We start from the raw sequence: 10,246 nt of genomic DNA, 5'->3' as shown, positions 1-10,246 counted from the left end.
CTCTCCGCTTTGCCCTCTGCACCCTTATTGCTGCGCTCTCCTCCATGGCTCTGAAGCTTCCCCCCACCATCCCCCATCTCCCCCAGTGAAGGGGCTTCCTAGTATGGGGAGACTTTTCCTCCTTCATAGCTCTCTCTCAGTGGTGCAGGTCCCATCCCTATTCTTTTGTCTCTGTTTTTTTGTTGTTTCTTTTGCCCTACCCAGGTACGTTGGGAGTTTCTTGCCTTTGGGGAAGTCTGAGGTCTTCTGCCAGCATTCAGTAGGTGTTCTGTAGGAGCTGTTCCACATGTAGGTGTATTTCTGATGTATTTGTGGGGGGGGGAGGTGATCTCCATGTCTTACTCTTCCGCCATCTTGAAGTTCTCCCTCTGGAGATCCTTTTAATGGGATCAAGGATTCCTGCAGTGATGAACTCTATTTGACTTTTTATTTTGACTAAATATCTCTTTTCTGTGTTCCAAGAGATTTATATTTTATTTTTCAAACCTTTCATTAATAAAAAATACTTATTTTACAAGAGATACTTCTTATTCTCTAAGAGCTCCATTCCCTAGAAACAGAAATATAATCCATTTGTAGTGGTCACTAATTTTCTGACATCTTTCTTCGATCACATGACATTTCTGGAGTGATGTGTTGGGAAGATTCTAGGACTCTTGAGCTGGGATTGACTACTGATGTCTGCCAAGGGCACAGGAAAGGTAGAAGGTAGCACAAGTGCTAGATGTGTGCTAACCCTGCCTAGTCCGAGTTATGAGGACTTAATAAAGTCTGGAAAGCACAGTGCTGCATAGGGGAAAAAAGATAATAAGAATAGATATTGTAGCCAGGAGGAAAATAAGGATAGAAGACCTCTAAAATAGATCATATAGATAGAAACATCAGGACAAGCAAACAGAAACCAAAACCAAAATAAAAAACAGCCACCCAAAATAAAAGAATTTTAAAATCCAAAAAGCACCAATAAACCAAGAGAAAATGACCTATTTCTAAATTAAATCCATTCTGCAATATATTTAAGCATACTTTCCCCTTTCCAATGTCTGTTGAGTACCTGCTATGTTCCAGGCAGAGATGGGAAATAGAAGATACATTCACTTAAAAAAAAAAAATAGAATGTCTGTCTTAAAGATCTTGCCTTCTACTGAGGAGAGTGACTTATACAAACAATTATAATAACCTCTCTTCATAGTAAGAGTTACAGTGCAGGTTTGAAAAAAAAATGCAATGAAGTCAAAAGGGAAGAATTAACATATGGCTCAACGGAGTCTCAGAAGGCTTTCAGTGAATTGGATCTTAAAAGATGAGGAATTTTTCAAAAATTTTTTTTGGGTGGGGCACGCATAGGGATGGCAAAAGGACCAGCAGGAGCAAAGTAGTGGTGATTTAAAAGAACATGGCGTATTTTTGGACAAATGGAGAGGGTCACTGCAGCTTGTGGAAAGGCTGGGATTGGGGAGAGGGAAGGGAAATAGTGAAGGAGATGATGTAAAAAGTCAGAATGGAATGGGAAGGGAATGGGAAAGTCTGGACAGTTCTCAGGCAATGGGGTGGTACAGTTTTCAAATTCCCATTTGATCCTCACAACAAATATATGGGATGGGCATACATCAACTCTGTAATCCTGGCTGAATCTGAGGAAAATGCTGGTATGAACATCCAAAAGTATCATGAAAAAGAAATGGCAGCGTGCGGATGGGCTGAGCAGCAAAGCAAAGGGGAAACAATAAGCAAGTTGAAGAGAAAACCTTTCTGAGGAGATCACTTCTAGATGTGAATTGCACTGTACAGATTTTTAACTGATGTTAGATTTGCCTAGTTATGAAAATAACATATGTCAAATTGCAGGAAAATTTCAAATGGCTATTTTGTCATCATTATTGATGGTGGTAATGCGGGGGGAGGGAGGGAGGATGTTCGAACCTGGCAAATAAGACCTAAAGCTATACAAGACTGGAACACAGCAACAACTCAAATTTTGTTCGTTTCAAAGGCCTTGGGTAAAATTCAACCCAACTAAACAAACAGACCTGAAAACATAATACTCAAGGGGAGAAACACAAATCTTCTCTCCAGTAACTGTCAAAAGGAGACTATTCCTAAAATGGTAGCTGTTTGAATAAGAAAACTAAGGGCAAAAAGGGTGCTGCCACCTTCAGAAGCATTAAAAGCATCAAAGAACATTAAAGCAGGTTTCTTTTAGTAAGTAGGTATGCTTTACCGCAGGGTAAAAAGTTCTGTGAATAGAGTTGGGCTCATTACAGGCATTTTAAGAGCCCAACCCAAAGAAAGTTTCTTATCCTACCAGTCTGGTTTTAAGAAAATTACTTGACCTCTCTGTTCCTCAGTTTCCCAATCTGTATAATGAGATAGTCTCTCAAGAGCTACTACTGAAGGTAGAAAGAAAAAAAAAGACCTCTAGAATATACAGAGAGAGCAATTAGATAATATCCCAAATGAGGCTTTCTGAATGGTACTCTGAAATCTCACGGTGTAGAGTAAGTGCTACAATTCATCAAGAAGTCTTACATAGAATTTTTATAATTTCTTTAGCTCAATCTCCTTGGACCTTCATATTCCATGTTTGAATTGATCCTTACAGGTAACTGTCAAACATGTCCAGAGAATGTTGCTGTATCAACATTACTTACCAGCTTATTTGAAATTAAATGCAACAATACTTGCTGAAATCTAGGCTTATTTGACCCAAATTCCCATCTTACACACCAGGAAATTGAAATCCAAGAGTGGAAAGGTGTCATGCAGATAATAAGTAGCAACCCTGGCACAGCCCCTAGCTCATGACAGGTTCTCACCATACATTAGGTGAATAAAGAAACAAACCAAGCCAGCTGTGGAAAGTGACACTTTAGATTCCACAGCAAGAGTCTTTTCTTTTCACACAGCAGTTCTGCTGATGCGTTCATGTTTGACACTAAGATATTTATTATCTGAGACGAAATGTCAACGCATGATGAGTTTCAGGGTAAATTCAGTGAGAGCTGAGAAAGACCTTAAGAGAAGAGCCATCCTGAGACTTGATAAGTCAGCCACTGTCCTGCTGATGTGCTGGGAGGCACAAAAAATACAACAAGCATCATTTCCGCATCCAAATGAAACAGACAAGCGCAGAAATGACCCATGCAAATACTAACACTTGCATAAAACCCACGTGAGGAAAAAGAGAGATGTATGTATAACTGAATCACTTTGCTGTACACCTGAAACTAATCCAACATTGTAAATCAACTATCCTTCAATTTAAAAACAAAAACAGCATAAGAAAGAATTTACTGATAAGACTCCAAAAGAGGAAATAGACATACCACACACATGCCCCTACACACCCCAACAATATCGGAAGGGTTCTTACCCTCACTACCCATTACTACACTTAGTGTTAACAATCAGAAACAGTGACAAAAATTAGCCTCAAAAGCAGCTTTTAATTTCCCTTTCATAACCTTTTTGGAGGTGTTCAGAGATTTTTCTACCTTACAAAGCAGGTTGGTAGTAGACTAACTTGTGCTTCACAGGAAAAGCACTGTTAGCGTGTACATATTTGTATCATCCCTGATTTTAAAATTTTACTACATAAATTGAGACTTTAAAAAGCACAACTAAAATAAAAGCTTATGCCCAAGTCTGATGAAAACTGTTATGACGGTACTGCAAATTGTAGAGGCACATAAAGGAATTCCGCTCTTCACCATTTCCCAGACAATTAACCTTGCTGATGTCAGTTAAACATGCTAAATAGTTTCAGGCTGGCTTTCAATCACTCTGGACAGATAAAATGTAACATCTACGTTAAATGACAGTTTTTTCTCAACACAATTTCCTGCATATTAATTAAACGATTTTTTTTTGGAAACAGGGTCAACTTCTTTGACAGTTTCCAAATTCTTATAATGAAACTGATATGGTTTTTAAGAAATGACAGCATTTTACTTTCAGCTAAAGTTAAGTGAAGGCATAGATATACACAGTGACTCAGAGGCCACATAGGTGGAATATAATGCTATTCTCTTGCTTAGGAATGTCATCGCTCATATAATCTTGCTCTTATAATCTCTGCTCCAAAATGGCAGCTTAACATTCACACAGGAATTGTAGGGAACCAGCATATGCTAGCACTTTACAAGCATAATTTCACTTAATCCTCACGTTATACCAAATAGGCATGAGAATCATCCCCATCGCACAAATGAAGAAACTGAGGCTGGAAGCAGTTCAGTGACTTGCCAGAAAGTGGAGGAGCCTACCCTTGAACCCAGGCAATCTCTTTCTAGTGCTTTTAACTAAATGATATCGCCTCTGCCAGTCATCTCACAGTGTTTTCTAAACTGCATGCTTTACAGTTCTGATACTACTATTTATTTTATATTCTATAATCAAGAAGGATCAGGGCTTCCCGGATGGTGCAGTGGTTGAGAGTCCACCTGCCGATGCAGGGGACATGGGTTCGTGCCCCGGTCCGGGAAGATCCCCCATGCCGCGGAGCGGCTAGGCCCATGAGCCATGGCCGCTGAGCCTGTGTGTCCGGAGCCTGTGCTCCACAACGGGAGAGGCCACAACAGTGAGAGGCCCGCGTACCGCAAAAACAAACAAACAAACAAACAAAAGGATCACACTGAGAAAACAGACCTGTGTCCGAATGCTTTAAAGCAATGATCCCTGAAGGCAGTAGTAATATTTGCTACTAACTTGTTACCCACACCCCACCACCAAAGTTACTGGGAAAATACCTAATTCATCCATTTAATAAGCTCTGTCCCTCACTGGCCATCCTGGAAGCCTCTTCCCGGGGACTGTTGCCTCACAGTTGATCTTGTATTAAAATGGAACCAAGGGAACTTATGACAAAAGTGTAACATGAGGGTTAAGATATGTTAAATGGACCCACTCTGTAATTCAGCTTCTGGGACCAAGCAGTACGATTCAGAGCCAGTTACCTTACTTTTATCACTATCAGTTCCATACCTATAAATTAGTATTATTATTCTAATAACAACCCCAGAGTTGTTCCAAGGATTAAATGAGCCCACATACAAAAAGAATAGTACTTTTAAACAACAAGGTCCTACTGTACAGCACAGGGAACTATATTCAATATCCTGTGATAGACCATAATGGAAAAGAATATGAAAAAGAATGTATATATATATGTATAACTGAATCACTTAGCTTTACAGTAGCCTCAAAAGCAGCTTTTAATTTCCCTTTCATAACCTTTTTGGAGGTGTTCAGAGATTTTTCTACCTTACAAAGCAGGTTGGTAGTAGACTAACTTGTGCTTCACAGGAAAAGCACTGTTAGCGTGTACATATTTGTATCATCCCTGATTTTAAAATTTTACTACATAAATTGAGACTTTAAAAAGCACAACTAAAATAAAAGCTTATGCCCAAGTCTGATGAAAACTGTTATGACGGTACTGCAAATTGTAGAGGCACATAAAGGAATTCCGCTCTTCACCATTTCCCAGACAATTAACCTTGCTGATGTCAGTTAAACATGCTAAATAGTTTCAGGCTGGCTTTCAATCACTCTGGACAGATAAAATGTAACATCTACGTTAAATGACAGTTTTTTCTCAACACAATTTCCTGCATATTAATTAAACGATTTTTTTTTGGAAACAGGGTCAACTTCTTTGACAGTTTCCAAATTCTTATAATGAAACTGATATGGTTTTTAAGAAATGACAGCATTTTACTTTCAGCTAAAGTTAAGTGAAGGCATAGATATACACAGTGACTCAGAGGCCACATAGGTGGAATATAATGCTATTCTCTTGCTTAGGAATGTCATCGCTCATATAATCTTGCTCTTATAATCTCTGCTCCAAAATGGCAGCTTAACATTCACACAGGAATTGTAGGGAACCAGCATATGCTAGCACTTTACAAGCATAATTTCACTTAATCCTCACGTTATACCAAATAGGCATGAGAATCATCCCCATCGCACAAATGAAGAAACTGAGGCTGGAAGCAGTTCAGTGACTTGCCAGAAAGTGGAGGAGCCTACCCTTGAACCCAGGCAATCTCTTTCTAGTGCTTTTAACTAAATGATATCGCCTCTGCCAGTCATCTCACAGTGTTTTCTAAACTGCATGCTTTACAGTTCTGATACTACTATTTATTTTATATTCTATAATCAAGAAGGATCAGGGCTTCCCGGATGGTGCAGTGGTTGAGAGTCCACCTGCCGATGCAGGGGACATGGGTTCGTGCCCCGGTCCGGGAAGATCCCCCATGCCGCGGAGCGGCTAGGCCCATGAGCCATGGCCGCTGAGCCTGTGTGTCCGGAGCCTGTGCTCCACAACGGGAGAGGCCACAACAGTGAGAGGCCCGCGTACCGCAAAAACAAACAAACAAACAAACAAAAGGATCACACTGAGAAAACAGACCTGTGTCCGAATGCTTTAAAGCAATGATCCCTGAAGGCAGTAGTAATATTTGCTACTAACTTGTTACCCACACCCCACCACCAAAGTTACTGGGAAAATACCTAATTCATCCATTTAATAAGCTCTGTCCCTCACTGGCCATCCTGGAAGCCTCTTCCCGGGGACTGTTGCCTCACAGTTGATCTTGTATTAAAATGGAACCAAGGGAACTTATAACAAAAGTGTAACATGAGGGTTAAGATATGTTAAATGGACCCACTCTGTAATTCAGCTTCTGGGACCAAGCAGTACGATTCAGAGCCAGTTACCTTACTTTTATCACTATCAGTTCCATACCTATAAATTAGTATTATTATTCTAATAACAACCCCAGAGTTGTTCCAAGGATTAAATGAGCCCACATACAAAAAGAATAGTACTTTTAAACAACAAGGTCCTACTGTACAGCACAGGGAACTATATTCAATATCCTGTGATAGACCATAATGGAAAAGAATATGAAAAAGAATGTATATATATATGTATAACTGAATCACTTAGCTTTACAGTAGAAATGAACACATTGTAAATCAACTGTACTTCAATAAATTTTAAAATAAGAATAGTACTTTTGACAACGTACTCAATAAATGGAAGTTTAAAAATTCTTTCTTTCATGCATTTTTACATACATAATTTACATACAGTGAAGTGCTTAGTGAAAGTGCCATTCAATCAGTTTTGACAAAAAAAGGCACAGAACATTGCGTTACCCCAGAAATTTCCCTCATGTACCTTTCCCAGGTAATCTACCATCAGAAGCAAGTACTGATCTGATTTCTATCATCATCCATTAGTTCGCTTACATAATGTCATATAAATTAAATAATAAAATAAGTATTTTTGTGCTGTTTGGCTCCTTTCACTCATACTGTTTCTGAGATTCACCCATGTTAGTACGTTTATCTAACAACAGAACAGATTTTTATGTTTATCTTACTATAGTTTTCAGTGCTTCTTATCACTGGTGGATTTGTTTATTGGTTTGGTTGCACTCTTTTTTAAATTTAATTATTATAACTTTTTAATTTTAAGAATTTTTTTTAAATTTATTTTTTTTTTCTTTCCTTTTTTCTCCCTTTTCTTCTGAGCCATGTGGCTGACAGGGTCTTGGTGCTCTGGCCTGGTGTCAGGCCTAAGCCTCTGAGGTGGGAGAACTTAGTTCAGGACACTGGACCACCAGAGACCTCCTGGCCCCACGTAACATCAATCAGCGAGAGATCTACCAGAGACCTCCATCCTAACACTAAGACCCCGCTACACCCAATGGCCAGCAAACTCCAGTGCGGGATGCCCCATGCCAAACAACCAGCAAGACAGGAACACAACCCCATCCATTAGCAGACAGGCTGCCTAAAATTATACTGAGTTCGCAGACACCCCAAAACAAACCACTGGACGTGGCCCTGCCCAGCAGAAAGACAAGATCCAGCCCCACCCACCAGAACACAGACACCAGTTCCCTCCACCAGGAAGCCTACACAACCCATTGAACCAACCTTACCCACTAGGGGCAGACATCAAAAACAATGGGAATTATGAACATGCAGCCTGTGAGAAGGAGACCCCAAACACAGTAAGTTAAACAAAATGAGAAGACAGAGAAATATGCAAGCAGATGAAGAGGCAAGGTAAAAACCCAGCAGACCAAAAAAATGAAGAGGAAATAGGCAGTCTACCTGGCAGTCTACCTGAAAAAGAATTCAGAATAATGATAGTAAAGATGATCCAAAATATTGGAAACAGAATGGAGAAAATACAAGAAAAGTTTAACAAAGACCTAGAAGAACTAAAGAGCAAACAATGAAGAACAACACACTAAATGAAATTTAAGGCCCTGCCCAGCAGAAAGACAAGATCCAGCCCCACCCACCAGAACACAGACACCAGTTCCCTCCACCAGGAAGCCTACACAACCCATTGAACCAACCTTACCCACTAGGGGCAGACATCAAAAACAATGGGAATTATGAACATGCAGCCTGTGAGAAGGAGACCCCAAACACAGTAAGTTAAACAAAATGAGAAGACAGAGAAATATGCAAGCAGATGAAGAGGCAAGGTAAAAACCCAGCAGACCAAAAAAATGAAGAGGAAATAGGCAGTCTACCTGGCAGTCTACCTGAAAAAGAATTCAGAATAATGATAGTAAAGATGATCCAAAATATTGGAAACAGAATGGAGAAAATACAAGAAAAGTTTAACAAAGACCTAGAAGAACTAAAGAGCAAACAATGAAGAACAACACACTAAATGAAATTTAAAATTCTCTAGAAGGAATCAATAGCAGGATAACTGAGGCAGAAGAACGGATAAGTGACCTGGAAGATAAAACAGTGGAAATAACTACCACAGAGCACAATAAAGAAAACAGAATGAAAAGAATTGAGGACAGTCTCAGAGACCTCTGGGACAACATTAAATGCAACAACATTTGAATTATAGGGGTCCCAGAAGAAGAAGAGAAAAAGAAAGGGTCTGAGAAAATGTTTGAAGAGATTATAGTTGTAAACTTCCCTAACATGGAAAGAAAATAATCAAGTCCAGGAAGTGCAGAGAGTCCCATACAGAATAAATCCAAGGAGAAACACGCCAAGACACATATTAATCAAACTATCAAAATTAAATACAAAGAAAAAGTATCAAAAGCATCAAGGGAAAAACAACAAATAACATACAAGGGAATCCCCATAAGGTTAACAGCTGATCTTTCAGCAGAAAGTCTGAAAGCCAGAAGGGAGTGGCAGAACATACTTAAAGTGATGAAAGGGAAAAAACTGCAAACAAGAGTACCCAGCAAGGATCTCTTTTAGATTCCATGGAGAAATTAAAACCTTTACAGATAAGTAAAAGTTAAGAAAATTTAGCACCACCAACCCAGCTTTACAACAAATGCTAAAGGAACTTCTCTAGGCAGAAAACACAAGAGAAGGAAAAGACCTACAAAAACAATCGCAAAACAATTAAGAAAATGGTAATAGGAACATACATATCGATAATTACCTTAAATGTAAATGGATTAAATGCCAATTGTAAATATTTATGCACCCAACATAAGAGCACTTCAATACACAAGGCAAATGCTAACAGCTATAAAAGGGGAAATCGACAGTAACACAACCATAGTAGGGGACTTTAACACCCTACTTTCACCAACGGACAGATCATCCAAAATGAAAATAAATAAGGAAACACAGCTTTAAATGACAAATTAAACAAGATGGACTTAATTGCTGTTAACAGGACATTCCATCCAAAAACAACGAAATACACTTTCTTCTCAAGTGCTCATGGAATATTCTCCAGGATAAATCATATCTTGGGTCACAAATCAAGCCTTGGTAAATTTAAGAAAATTAAAATTGTATCAAGTATCTTTTCTGACTTAAACGCTTTAGGACTAGGTATCATTTACAGGAAAAAAATCTGTAAAAAATACAAACACATGAAGGCTAAACAATACACTACTAAAGAACCCAGAGGTCACTGAAGAAATCAAAGAGGAAATTTTAAAATACCTAGAAACAAATGACAATGAAAACACGACAATCCAAAACCTATGGGATACAGAAAAAGCAGTTCTCAAAGGGAAGTTTAGAGCAATACAATCCTACCTCAAGAAATAAGAAACATCTCAAATAAACAACCTAACCTTACACCTAAAGCAATTAGAGAAGGAAGAACAAAAAAACCCAAAAGTTAGCAGTAGGAAAGAAATCATAAAGATCAGATAAGAAATAAATGAAAAAGAAATGAAGGAAACAATAGCAAAGATCAATAAAACTAAAAGCT

This window comes from Physeter macrocephalus, chromosome 8, assembly GCF_002837175.3.
Source record: "Physeter macrocephalus isolate SW-GA chromosome 8, ASM283717v5, whole genome shotgun sequence".
NCBI lineage: Eukaryota > Metazoa > Chordata > Mammalia > Artiodactyla > Physeteridae > Physeter > Physeter macrocephalus.
This window is presented reverse-complemented; position numbering follows the sequence as displayed.